This window comes from Carettochelys insculpta, chromosome 3 (assembly GCF_033958435.1).
Source record: "Carettochelys insculpta isolate YL-2023 chromosome 3, ASM3395843v1, whole genome shotgun sequence".
Lineage (NCBI taxonomy): Eukaryota > Metazoa > Chordata > Testudines > Carettochelyidae > Carettochelys > Carettochelys insculpta.
This window is the reverse complement of record NC_134139.1, coordinates 39,203,945-39,223,098: the sequence shown is the minus strand read 5'-3', so window position 1 is coordinate 39,223,098 and position 19,154 is coordinate 39,203,945. Positions and strand designations below refer to the sequence as shown.

The 19,154-nt window shown below is 46.6% G+C and overlaps 1 protein-coding gene across 2 annotated transcripts in view; it reads right to left on the bottom strand.

Moving 5' to 3' along the window:
- Nucleotides 1-10,522, bottom strand: part of SOCS5 (suppressor of cytokine signaling 5) — a 43,167-nt gene extending 32,645 nt beyond the window's left edge. For both annotated transcript variants that reach the window (XR_012644926.1, XM_074989655.1), the window contains exon 1: nucleotides 10,401-10,522. The gene's annotated coding sequence lies outside the window, so the exon portion shown is untranslated. The remainder of the gene's footprint in view (nucleotides 1-10,400) is intronic.
- Nucleotides 10,523-19,154: the final 8,632 nt, after the last annotated feature.

Below are 19,154 nucleotides of genomic sequence, written 5' to 3'. Positions count from 1 at the left end.
AGCTCTTGGTCCCTTTTACTGGGACCCCACTCTTTAAATACCCCTGTGAAACCACCCACCCACTCACGCACTTGATGAAGTGGGTCTTTGCCCATGAAAGCTTATGCTCCAAAACATCTGTCAGTTTAGGAGGTGCCACAGGACTTCTTGTTGTTCTCAAAGATACAGACTAACATGGCTACCTCTCTGATACAGGAATGGTTTGTATCTCAGGCACCTCAGAGGTCTCTTCGGTGATCTCTGGGATGGCGGTGCAGTCTGTTAAATATGGCATGCTGCTCTTCATAAAAGCAGGAGGTCTGTGGCTTAACAGGATTGATTGTCCGCCTCCCTAGGCTGCTGATATGCCTGCCACTCTTTCTTTGCTTTCATGTGACATTCCTGCTGATCCGTGTCATACCTCTTCTCCTGCAGCCCCAGGAAATCTGCTCACAGATATCTGTGTTTCCACAGTTGGTTCATAGCTGTGTTTGCACAGCCTCTTCTAAGCCCAGGTAATTCAGTATGCCCTCTTTTCTGAGTCAGAGCACTTCTGAAACATGTAGCCAGCATGGTCATCTGGGCAGTCGCATATGATTGTAGAAAGCTGCTAGGCATGCTTGTCAAGTTGGACAAACAGGAACCAGCATTTCAAAACTTGGCAGGGCTGTAAAAGGAACACTTCTGTTCTTTGTGACCACTGGACAGGGAAGTTAACAACTGTGACAAGAGCAATCAATATCAGGCATTATGAAACAGCTGCTGAAAGATCAACATGGATAACAGTGTCTACACTTGCACTACATGAAGCCTAGTTCAATGCCATTTGAAGAGATGGTGTTACTGCATCCCTGTATCAGGGCATTTACACTGGTAGGAGACAAATTTTAAGCCTAGACACATGCACAAGTAGCTCAATTCCAGGGAGCTTATATGAAGCCAGACCAGACCTCTTGAAAATGAGAGGATCTTCTAAGGACTAATCTCACTATACAAAGTTAGGGTGACTGAAAAACATACCTCAGGACTGCTAAAAACATCACAACTCCTGCAACATAATTAAACCAGCCTTAACCTTGGTGTAGACAGTGCTAGATCAATGGAAGCGTTCTTCCATTAACCTAGCTACTGCCTCAGAGGTGGATTTATTACAGCAACAAAAGAAACCTGCAGCATTTCGAGCATATCCATATCCAGAGATACTTAGGCTGACTTATTGCGCCGTAGTTATAAAGCATAATCTCAAAAGTTAGAGTTGGGTAGAACTTTATTCAGAAAAGTAGCTCTTAACAGTATATTAGAGAGTTTGCTAGAAACTACGGATCCAGCATGCTATTTAGATGTTAAGACCTACTCTTAACATTTAATATTAAATTCAGATTTTAAAGCAGGTAATTTAATAAAAGAATAATTTAAATGAAATACAGATCTAATTTTTTTCTATAAAGCTACCGTTCATCATCCACTCTGACATTAGCAAGACTACATATAGCTACACAGAACCAACTATTAACAGGTACTACCTACATTTTCTCAACGAAATTTTCCAAAAGACTACATAATCTTATAACCATGAAGCTAGTGTGCCATTTTGTACTTCCTGAAACTAAAATTCATGTTAAATTAGTTACCCATTAATGTATACATTAAGCTTAGAAATCAAATGTTAAGATTTTAGTACTATTACAGGTTGAACCTCTCTAGTCTGGCATCCTCAGGACCTGACCAGTGCTAGACAAGAGAATTTGCTGGAAGATGGGAGGTCAATACTTTCTAGCACATTACCAACACTTCCACTGCTTACTGGGCTCTTACAAGACATGAGAGGCAAACTACAGCTAAACAACAGCACAGGACATAGAACCAGGACTGGTAGCTGTAAACAAACTTTATGGGACCACGGGAAACTTGGCCACACCCAGGATAAGTAGTCATCTGGCTAACTAAAACCATGCTGGATTACAGAATTTGCCAGACAAGAGTCCCGGATTAGAAAGCTTCAACCTGTACAAAAAAAAAAAAATTACTGTGTCCAGCTTTATACACTGTGTGCATAATTTCTCCCTCAATTTCACTACACTAGCTGAGGAAAAATATGTAAAGTTGTTAATATTAAAATGTATACAGCTGTCAATATTAAGAGCAAACTCCAGAATGAATAGTGTATTTGTCAAATGTAACACATTTGTCAAATGTAACATATTTTAACAAGATATAGCTGAAAAGCTAAGACAAGCTTCCCCATAACTTAAGCTAGACAATAGGACAGCATTCAGTTATTTTTATTTTAAATTTCACCAGAAGGTTAGTTGTTTTAAAGATGCAAGTCTATGTAAAGTAGCCATTTTAACTACTCATATTTTTAATTTTTTTATATTAACAAGAAAATGATATGTTAGTCTGAAGGTTAATAGCTTAACACAGTACTAGAGAAGTTACCATTATGCCTTTTCAGATAATGTACACAAAACAAGTCAAAATGCTGTTTCTATTAAACTAGATAGCCTTAAATTTTTCGTCCATTTGTTTTCACTAGAAAAGCTTACAGTCAAGATAGTACAACAATCTGCCACCAGAAAGTAATAAAATCTCCCAACAGCTTCTAATGCCATAATTAAACCCAACCTAAAATTTTACTTACACTCACAACATACTACCATTATGTCATGTCACACTTTAATTTCCTGTATTAAGCAAGCTTCTTCTCCATCCATCTATAGGCAACACAAGAACCAAATGGCAGGTATCATTCTCAGCTAAAAAAAAATTATAGCAATGTAGAGAAGGGAGGAAACTCAAGAGGTCATATAGGCCATGTCTACACTAGCCCAAAACTTTGAAATGGCCATTTTGAAGTTTACTAATGAAGCGCTGAAATACATATTCAGCACCTCATTAGAATGCCAGCAGTCACGGCACTTCGAAATTGACGCGGCTCGCTGCCGCGCAGCTCATCTAAATGGAGCTCCTTTTCAAAAGGACCCCAGCAACTTCAAAATCCCCTTATTCCTAACAGCAGCTGGCATTCTAATGAAGCGCTGAATATATATTTCAGCGCTTCATTAGTAAAGCCATGGCCATTTTAAAATTTTGGGCTAATGTAGATATAGCCCTAATCTATTAGTGTGTGCTAAAGCAGGATTAAGTGCAGGTTGAACCTCTCTAGCCTAGCATCCTTGGGACCTGTCTGATGCCCAATGAGAGAATTTGCTGAACCGCAAGAGGTCAATATTGTCTGGCAGCATTACCGTCACTTCCACTGCATACAGTAAATCCTCAATTTACGTGGAGGTTGCATCATGGGAAACTTCTGCATAAATCAAATTTTGCATAAATTGGGGATGACGGTGGGGAGATCCTGGGAATTATCCTGGCTGGGAGAAGTGGGCAGCTGGAGACTCTGCTCCAGCTGCCAGCCATGCAGCGCAGTCATGGTACCTCTGCCACTCCCCAGCTGCAGCATGGCTTGGCCCCAGGGCTGTTCGGGCAGCAGCAACTCCAACCACAGCACTGGAGCCCTGGACAACTCCAGCCACAGTGTGTGTCGGCCCCAGACAGCTCCAACCGTGCCTGCCCCTTTCTGCCCCCAGTGTAGCAGTGCCAGGCAGCCGCAAGTCAAGAGCTGCCTCCTAAGGAGCCCCTGACCCAGCCAGTAGTGCAGGGGTAAGTGGCGAGGAGTGGTACAAGAAAGTAAGTAGGGTCCCCCAGGTTCGACTTGCATTAATATAAAAAAGTTTAAGTAGAGTCCATGCAAAGCGAGGATCTACTGTACTGGGCTCTCAGACGTTTAGGGGTAAATTAGAGCTAAATAATACAGCGCCCTTTCTGACAGATACTTGTATAGTCTGTTCTTAAAAGCCTTTAAGGAGGAGACTTCTACAGCCTCCCAGGGTAGAATACTAGGATTTAAACATTATGGCTATGTCTACACTAGCCCCAAACTTCGAAATGGCCACGTAAATGGCCATTTCAAAGTTTACTAATGAAGCGCTGAAATACATATTCTCATGGGAATAAGGGGACTTCGAAGTAGGCGGGGTCCTTTCGAAAAGGAGCCCCGTCGGGACGAGCCGCACGGCGGCGAGGCGCGTCAATTTTGCAGTGCCGTGGCTGCCCGCATGTTAATGAAGTGCTGAATATGTATTTCAGCGCTTCATTAGTAAACTTCGAAATGGCCATTTACGTGGCCATTTCGAAGTATGGGGCTAGTGTAGACACGGCTTGTTATAGTTATTATTAAAACCAATACTAGTGTTTAAACATTATTATAGTTAGGATAACGTTTCCTAATATACAACCTAGATCTCAATTGCAGCAAACTCTGATTTACTCTTGTCTTACCAGTGGACACTGAGAACAAGTAATAACTTTCCTATTTATGAAATCTTTCACATATTTGAAAACTTATATCCAACTTGAACCCTCTCCCGATTAAATATGCCAAATTCTTTCAGCCTCTCCTCAAAGACCACGTTTTCCAATCCTCTTGCTTATGTTGCTCTCCTATGGAGCTCTCTAATTTTTTTTTCCATCCTTCTTAAAATGTGGTGCCAAAATCTGGCTACGGTACTCCAGATGAGGCTTCCCCCTTTGCCAGAGAGGGATAATTACCTCCCATGTCTTATATACAATCCTAATGTTAGTACATCCCAGAATGACTTAACTGTTGTGCAATAGCATCAAACTGGTTCAATCAATTTGAGAGCCACTACAATCTCCATTCCTTTTAGCTAGTTGTATGCCCATTTTATATTTGTGGATTTGATTTTCCCTCTTAAGTAAAGAGCTTTCCACATATTTTTACTGAATTTAATTTTACTGCTTTCAGACCAATTCGGCAATTTATCCAGAGCACCTGGAATAATAATGCTATCCTCCAGAATGCTTGCAACCCCTCCCAGCTTGATGTCACCTGCACAAAAAATTTGAGGACACCCTCTTCCTCTCTATCATCCAAATCATTCATGAAAACATGGAACTGTATCAGACACATGACACACTTCTGCAGGATCCCGCTTGATCTAATTTGACAGGGAACCATTGAAAATTAGTCCTGAGAACAATCATAGGATCACAGAGCTGGAAGGAACCTCAAGAGGTCATCAAATCCAGCCCGTTGCCTCACATAGGATCAACTCCAATTAAGTCATCCAAGCCATGACTAAGTCAAGCCGGGACTTAAAAACCTCCAGGGGTGGAGATTCCACCACCTCCTTAGGCAATGCATTCCAGCGTTTCACCACCCGCCTGTTGAAGCAGTTTTTCCTAATATCCAACCTCCTCCTCTCCTGTAACTTCAGAACATTTCCCCTTGTTCCTCATGCCAATATTGCTTAATATGGTTAGGAAAAAAAGATGGACTTCAAACTACATCCCTGCAAAGCACCTAACACAACAGGACACATGGTCTACCTCAGGCCTTTATGCATTACTACAATATATATAAAATAAAGGAAAGATGACTTTTTTTAGGAACTGACTTCTGCAGAGAGAGGCACACCAAGCACAGCACTGGTAGAGGTGAGGGGATGTGTGTGAGAGAGAGAGAAGCAGAAGCATGTATTAATCACACCACTCTATGACAATTTGGATATTAAGTAGGAATTTGTCAAGCCATTAATCCTAGTCAAGGGTTTTGGGCGTTTATGACCATGCTATATGTCAAGAATTATTTTTATCATTCTCCAAAATTACTTACCAGATATAAGAACTTAAGTGATGCCAACCATTCCAGTGGAAAAGAAATAAAACTTCTAAATTTGATACTTGTTTACTGATTTTTCCAGGTGCTAGAAATACCACCATTTAACAATTAAAAGGGAAAAAAAATTAAATACTTTTGCATACGGGCTGGTCTACACTTGAAGATGGCAGTTGAGCCAACTACATTGCACAGGCACGTAAAACAATCCACCCAAATGACGCAGTGAAGTTGTCCGAATTCCCTGGTTGCATCTACACTAGCAAGTTGTTTTGAAAGATTTTTCAAAAAAAAGGGGTCTCTTTCGAAAGATCCCATGGAGCAGCTACACACAAAGGCTGTGTCTATACTTGCATTCCTTTTCTGAAAGAGGCATGCAAATGATGTGCAAATTTACATATATGGTTCCTCATTTACATATTCTTTTGAAAGAAGAAAAGCAGCGTAGACATGGCTGTTTTGAAAGTAAATCCCATCTTTGAAAGAGCCCATCTTCCCATTAAAAAAAGGGAAGAAAGGTTCTTTTGAAGATGGGTTTTACTTCCAAAAGAGCCTCGTCTACACTGCTCTTCTTTTGAAAGAAGAATATGCCAATGAGTTGCCACATATGTAAATCTGCAGCTCATTTGCATTTTTGATTAACTTCATTTGCATGCCTCTTTTAAAAGAGGCATGCAAATGTAGACAAGGCCAAAGGGTTCTTTTGGAAGTAAATTGAAAAAAATACAGTGCACCTTTTGAAATCATGCTTCCTTTCCCATTTCAGGAAGTGTATCCCCTTTTGTAAGGTTCTTTTGAAAGAAAACATATAGACACTCCACAGGTCTTTTTCTTTTCCCCCTCCCACAAAAGAACAGTTGTCATGGGGCCAGATTTTTGGATCCTTAGCTCGTTCTTTCAAAAGAGTGGGGATTGTGTGGACACTCTCTTTTGAAAGAGCAGATTACTCCTTTGATCCACTTTTGTGTGTGTGGACACACTCTTTTGCAAGAAGTTCTTTTGGAAGAGCAATGAAGGGTCCTCTGGCACCTTATAGACTAACAGAAAAGTTTTGAGCATAAGCTTTCATGAGCAGACTTTCTTTTGGAAGAGATCTTCCAGAAGGGCTTCTTTCAAAAGATCTCTGTAGTGTAGACGTAGCCCCTATGTAGGCAATGACAGGTTGATGAAAGAATTCTTCCATCAGCCTAGCTATTGCCTCTCACAGATGTAAATTACCTATGGCAATGGTAAAGACAGCATCTACACAAACACCACAGTAGCATTTTAAGTGCAGAGAAGCCCTCCATCTTGAGTGACAGGTGCATAAAATAAACTAAGACCAAAAAAAAAAAATCCTTCAGAGACTTGAGATAGTTAACTAGTTAAATTCTAGGACATGATGGGAAGAAGTAGCAAGATTTATGTCTTTTCCTATTAAGAGAATTGCCTCATTAACAGCAAACTACCCTTATATTTATCTTCTTACTCTTTTAACTAGAGATATATCAAATCTGAATCGTACACACAATCCAAATAAAATCAAGGAGATCAGAAAAATTAACAGTTTAACCACTATCAACTACTAACAAGTTAAGCAGAGGCAGACATTTTTTGTCATGGTCAAGGGACAGTGAAGATCCAGACTCTGGAGAAGCATTTTTCACACTGCAATAACGGTAAGTAAATAAAAGATTCTGTAGTCTGTTCAAAAGCATCTGAAATTCAGATTTGGTCCATGGTCCACTTATTTACTACTCCTGGGTTACAGGAACATAGCAGTAACTACACCTCATCACAGTAACAGTCACCAATATCAGGGTAGGCAAAATCCAGCCCACCGAGCCTTTGAATCTGCCCAACAGGTCACCCAGTCAGAACCCTCAGGCAGGGAGCAACAGTGTACAATGCAGAATTTTGAAGAAATTAATGCTGTATATGCAGATTTTTCTTCCCTTCCCCACCCAATAGGCTATAGTACTAGGGGCCACTGGAGGGTTCCCAGGATGCCCTGAAGGAATGAGGCAGTGCTGCGCAAGAAAGTTACTGTTAGCCCAGGACTTAACATCAGCAGGCTTCACCCTCAGGAGCCCTGGGCTCTGAGGGAGGATGAATGGGGATAGCAGTCACAAGTGTCTGGACTAGGGGTTGTTGTGGCTGGGCATGAGTTTGGACAGAAAGGCCCTATAGCTAGCCTTTTGAAGGAAGATGTTTGAGAGTGCCTGGCCTCTCCACTGGGTTCTGTGGGAAAAGGGGGAGAAAAACCATAAGTGGATTGCTGTAGGGGTTTCTTTAACTCTCTATGCATGGAGCAATTTGCATGTGTCTGTCTCTCCTGCTTTTGACACATTTGCAGACAATTATTTTGCCATTTGATTATTGTTGTGATTGTATAGTGTTATTTGGACAAATAAAATTTGCAGAATTTTTAATTTTTGGTGCAGAATGCCCCCAGAAATGTCCTCTTAACAATAACTTGTTTGACTCAGAAATTACATCTTTAAGTTCCTACGGCAATGTTGTGTGCAAACATATTGCAGAGAGAAAGAAAAGGCCAGACAGCTCTTTTTGCTTGATCAAATATTAGGTCTTGATGTAAGGTCCATATACTCAACTGTAACTAATTTTACACTAAAAGAAAGTGAGAACAATAGTATTGATTATGAAGCTTCTTGAACTAACACACAAAAGTTCAGGCCTTTTTAAGAGATGGTTTAACCTCTTCCTGAAATGAGTTTCACGCTAGTCTGTTCCTGCGCCCACACAGATTTCATTCCACGTTCAGGTCCCAAAAAGATTTTTGAGCATGTAAGCAAATAATGAAATACAGATGTTTGAATCACTGTTTTCCTAACAATGGAAGAAAATCTGAAAATGCTTCTCCATAGATAAAGAGAAGACAATTCCAACCTTAACATGTAACTGATTAGTGAAGTTAAAAATCAAACTATGTTAGCATTTGAAATGTACTAACTTATTGAATTACTGTATGATATGTAATTGTAGTCTTACAGGATGAGTGTCAGAGAGACACACAGAAGTGCCTTGAAATGTAGTTAAATTTCCTTGTTGAGAGTTTAAATTAGAAAAGTCATCTTTCAAGACTGCCTTTATTTCTTCTTTAACCAGAAGTAAATATCCATTCAAGAACAGTACAAAATATTTACAGACATTTTACAACTTTGTAGTACTCTGATACACTTTAAAAGTAGAAAATGGCACTTTGTTCTTAGGCTTATGCACTATATTCAAAAGCCATGACAAATCTCAGAGGATTTTCGCTTCTCTTTCACTATTCAGAGTTCATTCCTAGTTCACCACTCTTGATTCTCATGGATCAATTTAAAATGAGCCCAAGTAATCTTATTTATATTTAAAATGAAAGTGAGATAAATACAAGATTACTATTAAACACATTACTTTCAAAATCATGTACCATTAATATAGTTGTTTAATCTGTAGGTTCATAATTTCCTTTAAAAGGCTACATATCATATTAAAAAAATTCAATGAACCTTGAACAGATGGAAGGAGCAGACTTCTGCAGTCAAGTGAATAATGGAATGCCCACAACTTTATTATAGATTCATACCATGTAACAGACTTGACTAGATGAAACACAAAAACCTGAAATAAACATGGATATGATAGATACAAGTGTACACTGCAGGAGCAAGCTATAGTGGTTCATTGCTAGTATTAAATTACAAAGTTTCTAACAGCAGAAATAAAACTATTTATTACCTCTTTAATTCCAAGAAAGTATCCACAATAATGTACACAAATCAGCCTTCTAAAATGTCACTCATACACATGCCTGGGGAAAGTAAACCATCTTTTTTCTCATAAATATTCACACAAGTAGATTGTCTCAGAATGTTTTAATTACAATTTTGCAAAACAAATTTGTGTACACCCACACGCACACCTATATACATAATAGCCCTAAATACCTACAATAATCCATGTCAGCTTTGGAATTATGTTAATACTAAAATATGATATTTAGCAAGTCGGTATTCTCTTTCTGCCTAGGCACTTAAAACTTGACATACACAATTCTTGTCTGATTTTCTGAGGTAATGGGCAAGTTAACAAGAAGAGAAGGTCTGGTTTGAGTTTTCAGTGGAACTGCCATAGGATCATAGAAGACTGGGACGTAAAGACGTCAAGGAATCTAGCCAAGCTACCAAGCAGGACCAATCCCAACTCAATCATCCAAGCCAGGGCTTTGTCCTACCTGGCATTAAAAACCTCTAGGTATTCTGAGTTTCAACATCAAATCCGAGTTCCAAAGCGTCTAGGAAAGTGGCCGTTTCGTAGATTATCACATTTTCCAGCAGAACCTGCACCCAGATGCCATTTCCATTACAGCCGAGTTCAAGGGGCATCCCAGGGGGCTGACTGGACTGGACTGCCCTCCCCTACCCTGCCATAACCCCTTCGCACAGGGACGGGGCTGGGCACTGTACGTGGAAATGGGAGTTGACCCCTCCACCTCTTCGATCCGTCCCCTCCAGCCTCTTTGCGCGTCATCCTTCCCCCCCGTCGCTCCCCTAAACCATGAGCGCCCGCGGGCAGAAGGGAGGTGGCCGCTCCCCGGCCCCGCCTGCAGGGATTCGGGCTTCTCACAGGCCCCGGAGCGAGCCCCTGGCGCGCGGCCGGGAGAGGTGAAGCGCTTGCCTGCGGCCGGGAGTCGAGCAGGCCCCCACTGCCCCTCTGCCCAGCCCGGGACTCCTACCGTTTAGCTGCGGCGGAACCGGCACATTTCAGCCCCGTCCCGGCTCCGCCCGGGGCCCCAGCATCATCTGCTCCCGGGCCCACCCGGGTCCCGCTGCCTCGCACAGACGGCGCACCTTCAGCCAGCACCCCACCGAATGGAAAATAGCGCCCCTAAGCGGAGAGAGATGAGGGAGTGACAATGCTGCAGCCAATCACAGGGGCCTGTGCCTCCATAAACCCAATAGGAACAGCAGAGGAGCAAAGGCGGGGCCATATCCAACCTATAGGAGCGTTCGTAGTGGCTCCGCTAGACCCGTTCTAGCGAGCGTCTGTTGACCGCCATCTTGAATTCGGGCAGATACAGCCTAGTCCTGTAGCTGGCTCGTCAGTAGCCATTTTGGATTCGGGCAATAAACCCGGAGAACTGGTTTGATCACGTGGGGTTACACTAAAGGAGGAAACCGTTAGCTGGAATGTTCTAGGGCCTGGTTCCGGGCCTGCTGGGGCGCAATCATTAGCAAAGGCCATCAAAAGCCTTCCGGGCGCTCGAGCTGGCAGCTGACGCCTCTCCGGTCTGCTGAGCCGCCCCTGCTCTTGCGGACCGGCCAGCAGGACCTAGAGCAGCAGAGAGGTGCAAATAACCCTTGTGCCCCGCACAGCAGCCACGAGGGGCTCGACTTGCTGATTGCAGAGACCTAACTATCTTTGCCCCGCACCCTGCTGCCCCCAGGCTCCTACTCAGCCCTGCCCTTTTTTGGCCCCACCCTCGCTCCCACTTGTTCTGGTTCCGTATCTCACTAGATCCCTTTCGTGGGGCTGGGGCCCGAGTCAGCAAGTGTGGGGCGGGGTGGGGCCAGAAATGAGGGGCCCAGGGTGTGGGAGAGGATTTGGGGCTGGAGCAGGAGTCAGGGCATTGGCTCCAGGTAACACTTACCTCTGGTGGCTCCTGGTAGCAGCTGTCATGTCCCTCCTCCTAGGTCAGGGCTCAGTGACCTGCAGCTCTTTTGAGTCATTTGCAGCTGTGGACGCTGCTGCTGCTGCATCCTCTGGGGCAAGGCCTGGCCACAGAGGTACATCAGGCAGACGCCCTGCTCCCCTGGCAGGTTGCCCACCGTGGGACACGACAAAAGGCTCAGGGGTACGTGCGCCCAAGCTGCACGCAACTCTTTGAGAGGTGCAGTGCTTGGAGGTGCAGGTGTGCTGTGGGCACACGTCCTGCCCCAGCCCTTCAAGGGAAAAGTGTGTGGTGGGGACAGCGACAGCATCTGCGAAGTGTCATTGACATTGATTTACAGAGAGGGAGGAGCCTGGGGGGTGCCCAGCTCTGGGGGAGAGGGGGGAAGATTGTGTTAAAGAGGAAGAGGTAAGAGGGCTGCCTGGTTCTGGGGTGGGGGGGTAGAGTTAAAGTGGAAGGGAGGTTGGGTACCTGCCTCTAGAGGAGGGGAGGGGAGGATTGGGTTAAAGTGGTGGTGGAGCTGGGGGTGCTTGGCTCTGGAGGAGTGGAGGGTTTGGGGTTAGAGCGGGTGGGCTGGAAATACTTAGAATTTTTTTAAAGAGGTGCTTTATTTAAAAAGTGATTGAGAAACACTGGCATGTAGGGTTGATGCACATTTCTCCATCCTGCTTAAGGCCTATCCCCAGGTGCAGCATTTTCCTTTTCCTAATTTGCTCTCCAACCCAGGGGTGAAAGTAACTTTAAAGGTTCTAACTGGTACAAATCATTGTGTGTGTGATGATCTTAAAACGGAGGTGACAAAAAGTATGGTTTGATGTTACTTATTAAGGACTGTCTCATATTCACATGCATTGTGGCTCTTGAAGTAGTGATGTTGTAACCATCTTTGAAAAAATAGCTCTTCTCACTGTCTTGGTTGCAGACCCCTGTCCTAAGTGAAGGGGCAGCCAGTGAAGGGGCTCTGTGTGCTACCCCCTCCACAGCCAGGGGGAGCTGTGGAGTCAGTCTTTAGGGCAGGAGCAAGGCACAGAGTCCTCCTGGCCACTCCTGTGCCTATGAGCCCGAGGGATGTGCCAGCTGCTTCCAGGAGCCGTGTGGAGCTGGTTGCTGCAGTCAGTCTTTTAGCAGCCCAGTTAGCCATGGCTACTAAACCTCAATTATCCACCGCTTAGCCACGGCTGCCAAAAGCACTTCAGACCTGTTATCCAACCACCACACACAATACTTATGTTAGCCCTGGATACAATCCCTCAGGTATCCCCAACCATTGATTTCATGTCTATTGCTGCCCAGCCCATTCAACCACATACCCTAACTGTTTGCTGCAAATCGGCCATATTTACTACAGCCCTGTCCAACCAAGAAGTTTTTAAATCGTTTTTTTTAAATCAACTTTGTTCTGAATCACTTTCCAGCATGTTGTTTGAGAATATTTTATCATTTTTAAATACAAATATTTCATTAAATTATCTGGTATTATAGGAACCACTTTTGATGAGAAACTATCACTCTGCTATTAATTGTATCCTAGGCAAAGTCCGTGGAAGATATTGTTCTTCCTTCATAAACGGGAAGTAACCTCAAGGCCATTAAGATTAAATATTTAGACATTACGATTCAGAAAAGAGACATAGGAAATGGTGAGGAGCATGTTCCAGGCAGGGACTTGTACCATACACTATGAATTGCACCAAGAAGTTGATGTTCTTGTAAGTGAACCAACTTCATCTCTGGAGTAACTTCGCTAAAGTGCATTACATGCTATTAGAGCTGGGAAAGACATGCTCCATGTTACTCCAGTAAAAAGGGCATTTTGAATAGTAACGGAATGCATCTCTTTTTCTAACTCGTTTTTAAGAAACCAAATTTTACAAAAATGTTACCAAAACTTTCTTGGACCAAAAGTCGGTACTGATAACATGCCACTTGGGAAGCACCTTAGGATAGGGTGCAAAAATAAAATTTCTTGATACCTTAAATAACTGCTTCTTGGAGCAGCTAGTTCTGGAACACACATGGGGAGAGGCAGTTTTTTATTTAGCCATAAGTGGAGCACAGGATCTGGTCCAAGAGGTAAATATAAGTGGACTGTTTGGAAATACTGACCACAATGTAATAAAATCTAACATCCCCATAGTGGGGAAAACATCTCAGCAGTCCAATACTGTGGTATTTGACGGGACTGTCTGGATGGACAGGTAATTAAAATATTCAAATGAGTCCCTGAATAAGGGAGTACGTGAACCCCCTGTTTCTTCAATGCCGGGACCCAGATCAAATCCCTGCTATGAACCCCAAAGCAAGGGAGTGCCACCCCGGTAAGCCCTGGTGCCCGCTAAGGCCTCCTGGAGAGAAGTGGCTGGCAGGAACAATGAGACGAGGACAAGGGTTGAAAGGTTAAAAGACAAAGTAACTAGTATATTTATTAAGGAACACAACCAGGTTAAAACTATAACAAGTAACAAGCAAACTTTTTTACGCTCTATTGGTACGTACATTTATATTTGCAACTGTATCCATTTGGTAACTTGTTTTCCAGATCTTGAATTGGTTTTATTGTACCGCAAGATAAAAGATTTGGTTATAGGAGCAGAGCCAGAAGGATAGAGGAGTTTAGGAGTGAGGGGTGTCGGGAGTTTTGTAAATCCCCGCTATCTCCTTCCAAAGCCGAGGTGGGGGTGCTAAGCCCCACCTCCGTGCAGGGTCAGGTTGCTAGCCTGTCCCAAGGGATTGGTACCCGAGAGCCCGTCTGGGCTGTCCCTCTTTTTTGGGGGGCCCACGGTACTCCCTTAGTGGGTCCGACTGGGTGTACCTGGGAGGCTTATGCTCTTCCTCAGGTCACTGTGGTAGGATTGACAACTGAGGGAGGCAGGGAGGCAATGCCTTCTCCTGCAATTTATTTAGAGGAGGTGAGTAAGGATAAGTGGAAAAGGATGGAAGGGGAAAGGGTAGTTAGAACCTTTTTCTTACTGTTAAACCGTTAAGAGCTATACAACTATAACAACTTAAACTTACTAATAAACATTACTTATTAATTAAATGTGCCGAGACTTGGTTAGTATGGTGAACCCTGCCTGGGACGTCCAGGCCTGGCCTCAGGGGGTCGGGCCCCCAGGCACTTCTCTCCCCTCGTCAGAGGAAGGAACAACAGAGGAGCAACTCCCCGTTCCCTCGCAGAGGGTCCCGATTTCCCAGGTGGGAGTGAATATAGAATAGGTGTATGGCTATATTAAGGTAATTTTACGTGTCTAGTCCGGTTAGGTAAGGTGCAGTCCAGTTAGAGTCCAGTCCGGTGGTGGTGAAGCGTTGACAAGATGGCTGGCGGCGGGAGCGAAGGTGCCGCTGTGGTGGCAAGCCCTGGGCTTCAGCAGGCGAGCACGCAGTACCTCACCCTAGTGGTGAGGCCAGGTCGCCACCTGCCTGATCCACCTCAGGGTTGCTTGCTGCTTGATGGCTGGCGGCAGGGGCAAGGGTGCCGCTGTGATGGCAGGCCCTGGGCTTCAGCAGGCGAGCACGCAGTACCTCACCCTAGTGGTGAGGCCAGGTCACTGCCCGCCTGATACACCTCAGGGCTGCTTGTTGCTCCTTGAGGCTAGAGAGCGGTGAGGCGCAATGGTGCGAAGACGCCACTTCAGGCCGCGAGGTGGCTCAGGGTCTTGTCAGCGATGGCTGAGGTGGCTAGGTGTAATTAGCCAGGCAGTGATTTCGCTCTGTTCAGCACTGCTCAAGGGCAAGTGCTGAGGTGATTTCAGCTCTAGTTCAGCACCGCTCAAGGGCGAGTGCTGAGGTGATTTCAGCTCTATGCCCCTTAGGGCTGGCCTAAGGTTTTGGCGGACGCCGCTCAGAAGCAGCCAGCGCCTCCCTATGCAGGGTAACAGAAGCAAGTCTGTGTCCCCCAGGGCCACTGAATGCCTGTAGGTACCTGCTTATATAGGTGAAACTCATACATGATTCATAAGCTAATTTCCATACGAAGGTTCTAAGCACGTTTTCAAACAGGTCCTCTGGGCCAGGGAAGCTTCCAGAAGCTGTTCATCTGCGCCCAATGAGGAGCCTGGATTTCAAATCCATGACTCTGAGGTGTTTGTGAATTCAGGTTACCAGGGAAACCAACTGACACAGAGTGACCGTTACAAGGGGCTGCTAAATGGCAGCCTATGTATCTTTAGAGTCTACCTGCCCCTGCAATGATATTAAATAGGCCAAAGGCTTGTTTTCCTTGGCCCACGGGGACGATAATGCCTGAGGGGGGAAAAAATTCCTGACAGTATTTAATATCAGAATGGGGAGCTACACAAAAAGGAAGAGGGTAGTTAAATAGAAATTAAAATGTACAGTGCCAAAAGTAAAGTCCTTGCAAATGGCATGGAAACTATTCAAAGACATCATAATAGAAGACCAACTTAAAAGTATACCCCAAATTAAAAAACACAGTAAGGGCGTGTCTACACTAGGATCTTGCTTTGAAGTTAACTAGCGTGTGTCTACGTTAGCAGCTTACTTCAAAGTTAACTTCAAAATTAGGGGCTACTTCAAAGTAGCCTGTGGAGCATCTACACACATTTTCCATTACTTCATTGTTAATTTCAAAGTAAGGGAGCCCAACTTAGAAGTCCTTACTCCATTCCCAGTGATGGAGTAGTGTCCTACTAAGTTTAACTTCGAGGTAGGGTGCGTATACATGCTCCACACCCACTACTTCAAAGTAAGGGGTCCACCATGGTGGCAGCCTCCCAGGAGCCCGGAGACACTCTGGCCAGCCCAGGCGGGGCTCTATGGTTACTGCCGGTCATGTGAGAGGAAGCAGCTACCCAGCAGTCCCAGGAAGGAACCTGAGAGTGTGGCAGAAGCAGGGGGACTACGAGCTCCCTGCTGCATGGCCCCCTGTCGAAGCCACAGCTGTCACCCGCACCCCCAGCTGGCCATGGCATCCCCCAAGGAGCACCCTGACTTATTGGAGCCCACCAGTGAGTCACCCAAGAGCTTGCAGCAGCTCGCCAAGCAGCAGCAGAAGAGTGTCCCCTCATGGAGTGAGGCAGACATGCAGGACCTCCTCGGACTTTGGGGGGATGAGGAGGTCCTGCTCCACACAGGGGTGCAGCAGCACAATGCCAATGCATTTGAGCACCTGCAAGGGGGCTTACTGCCTGAGGGCACCCCATCCAGACCAGGGAGAATGTCTGGATAAAAGTGAAGGAGCTCTGGCAGCTGTACTGCCGGGCAAGGGATGCCAGCAGCTGCTCTTGGGTATGGCCCACCCAGTGACACCATTATGAGGAGCTCCACTGGCTCCTAGGGCCCAAGAAGGTCCAGCCCTCCGAGTATGTGGTAGATACTGCTGCACCTCAACCGAGATGGAGGAGGAGCCAGAGCCAGAGGCGGCAATCACAGAGGAGCCGGGAGCCTCAGGAGACACCATCCCCTGCCTGAGGGACCAGGGAATGGCACTCAGGAGCAATGACAAGGGTTCCAGCAATGGGACCCCTGTCATCACTCTCCCTTCTGAGTTGCCCAACCAGGACTCATCCAGCTGGGCTTCCCGAGTGCGTGGATGTACCACCAGGTAGGCACCAGGCATTTGGAATACCCTGGGGCCCTGGAAGGGGGATTCCGCCCCTTGCATTGTGGGAAGGGGGATCCCACCCCTGGCATGGCTGGCAAGGGGCCATGTGCCCTGTCCAATGCAAATCACCCATAGCCCTGCCTAGCTCCACTGGGCATTCAGCCAGGGAGGGTGTGGGGGGGCGCAGCAAACCTGGCATCAGCTGCACCATACAGGGAGCCTCCTGCACCTGGTAACTGATGGGGCCCCCAGACCACCGGATAATGGGTGGGAGTGGAGCAGGAGCACTGAGCCACAGGGTCAGGACACACAAATGATGGGCTGTCCCCCTGTCCCTTTCTGTCTCCACAGGTCTGCCATCTGGGAGTCTCCCAAGGTCTACCTGTGACCAGCCCTCAGCCAGTGAGGGCCAGGAAGCCAGCACCCCACCTTGGGCCACTTCCACCTTAAGTTGCCACCAACCTGGACACTGCCATTGCAGGGGGAGGAGGAGGCAGCTGCACACACTGCCGCTCTGCAGGAGATGAAGGCTGTGCTGCAGCAGTGGCTGGCAAGGGAGCAGGAGGTTTGGATGCAGGTGGCTGACTGCCTGGAGACCCTTATTTGGGCTGTCGACACTTGCCTCACCCAACCCCTGCCTCCACCAGCCTACCCCACAGCCTCCCCTCTCGTCCCCCACCGCAGGTGCAAACTTTTGGGCCTTGCCACCTGCCTGGCACTGGCAGCATGGCTGGTGGCCAGCATGACAGAGGGCAAGCAGGACCCTTACTGGTCCCCCCGGCCTCTCCCATAAACCCTGCTGATCCCAACATCACTGCATGCCTCCCACCTCCCTACTTCCCTGTAGTTGTAGTCCCAGCCCCAGCCTTGCCCCAACAGGGTCCCCGGACCTGGGATGGCAGGGGCTCCTATGCCTGTCACAGCTCCCCGCCTACCAGTCCAGTGGACAAGTGAACCACGCCCCCACCCCAGCACCCTTTCCCCGGTTTAGTCCACCACCCCAGCATCCTCTCCCAGTTCAGTCCCTCCCACAATGCCACCCCAGGATTCCTGTTGTATATAATTTCCCCATGTATATAGTTTCAAACATGCTGACAAGGTTATACATTTCAAAGGTTTATTTTCAACACAATAAATGCCTGCTATTGCACCCCTAACCCTGTGTCCCTCTTGTGTGGTGGGGCAGGGTGTGTGCTGGGGGAGGGTCATTGCAGGCCTTGGTCGAAGGCCTCCCACAAGGCCTCCCTGACCCTCAGCCCGTCCCTTTGCACCTCACGGCACAGAACACCAGGCTGCTGCTCGTATCTGGCAGTGGTCTCAGCAGCCCAGGCCTGGATAAAGGGCTCTCATTTACTCTCCACGATATTGTGGAGAGAGCAGCAGGCTGCAACCACTGCTGGCACATTTGGGAGGCATCTAAATCATCTCTTCAGTTGCCCAAACGCCTGCGCTATGGCACTCCTGGTATAGTTCAGGTGTGTGTTGAACCAGTCCTGGGATGGGTCGGTGCATCCAGTGTAGGGCCTCATAAGCCACGAGTGCAAGGGGTACAGAGCGTTGGCCATGATGCATTGGGGCATGGTGATGTCTCCCACTGGGAGCTCTTGCGGGGGTCAGTAGGTCCCCTCCTGCATTCTGTGGCTAAGGCACGAGTTGCTGAACACTTGGACATCATGGGCCTTGCTGGAGCATCCTACGCAGACATCCATGAACTGGCCATTAGCATCCACGAGGGTCTGGAGGACCATAGAGTGGTAGCCCTTTCTGTTTGTGAAGGCCCCTGTGCTGTGGTCCATGGCATGGATTGCAATGCACATGCTGTCCAGTGCTCCGAAACAGTTGGGGAACCCCAGGTCCAGGAAGCCAGCGAGGGTGATGTCCAGGTCTCCGATGGTGACCACTTGGCAGAGAAGGGTGTTGACCACCCAGAAGACCTGCATAGGGTGCAAGAGAGATGTGTCCAGGAGTATGTGGCCCAGTGGTCCCTGTCCCCATGCACAATCCTCCCGTCCCCATGCAGGGTCACCCCTTTCTGCATGCTCCCTCCTCCGTTGTGGGTGCATGTTCCCATCCTGTCTTACCTCTATCAGGACTGCCCCAGTGGTGGCCTTGCCCACCCCAAACTGATGTCCAACAGAGCGGTGGCTGTCTGGGGTGGCCAGCTTCCATAGGGCGATAGCCATTCTCTTGTGCAAGGGGAGTGTGGGCCACATCCTGGTGTCCTGGTGCTGGAGGGCTGGGGTGAGCCAATGGCA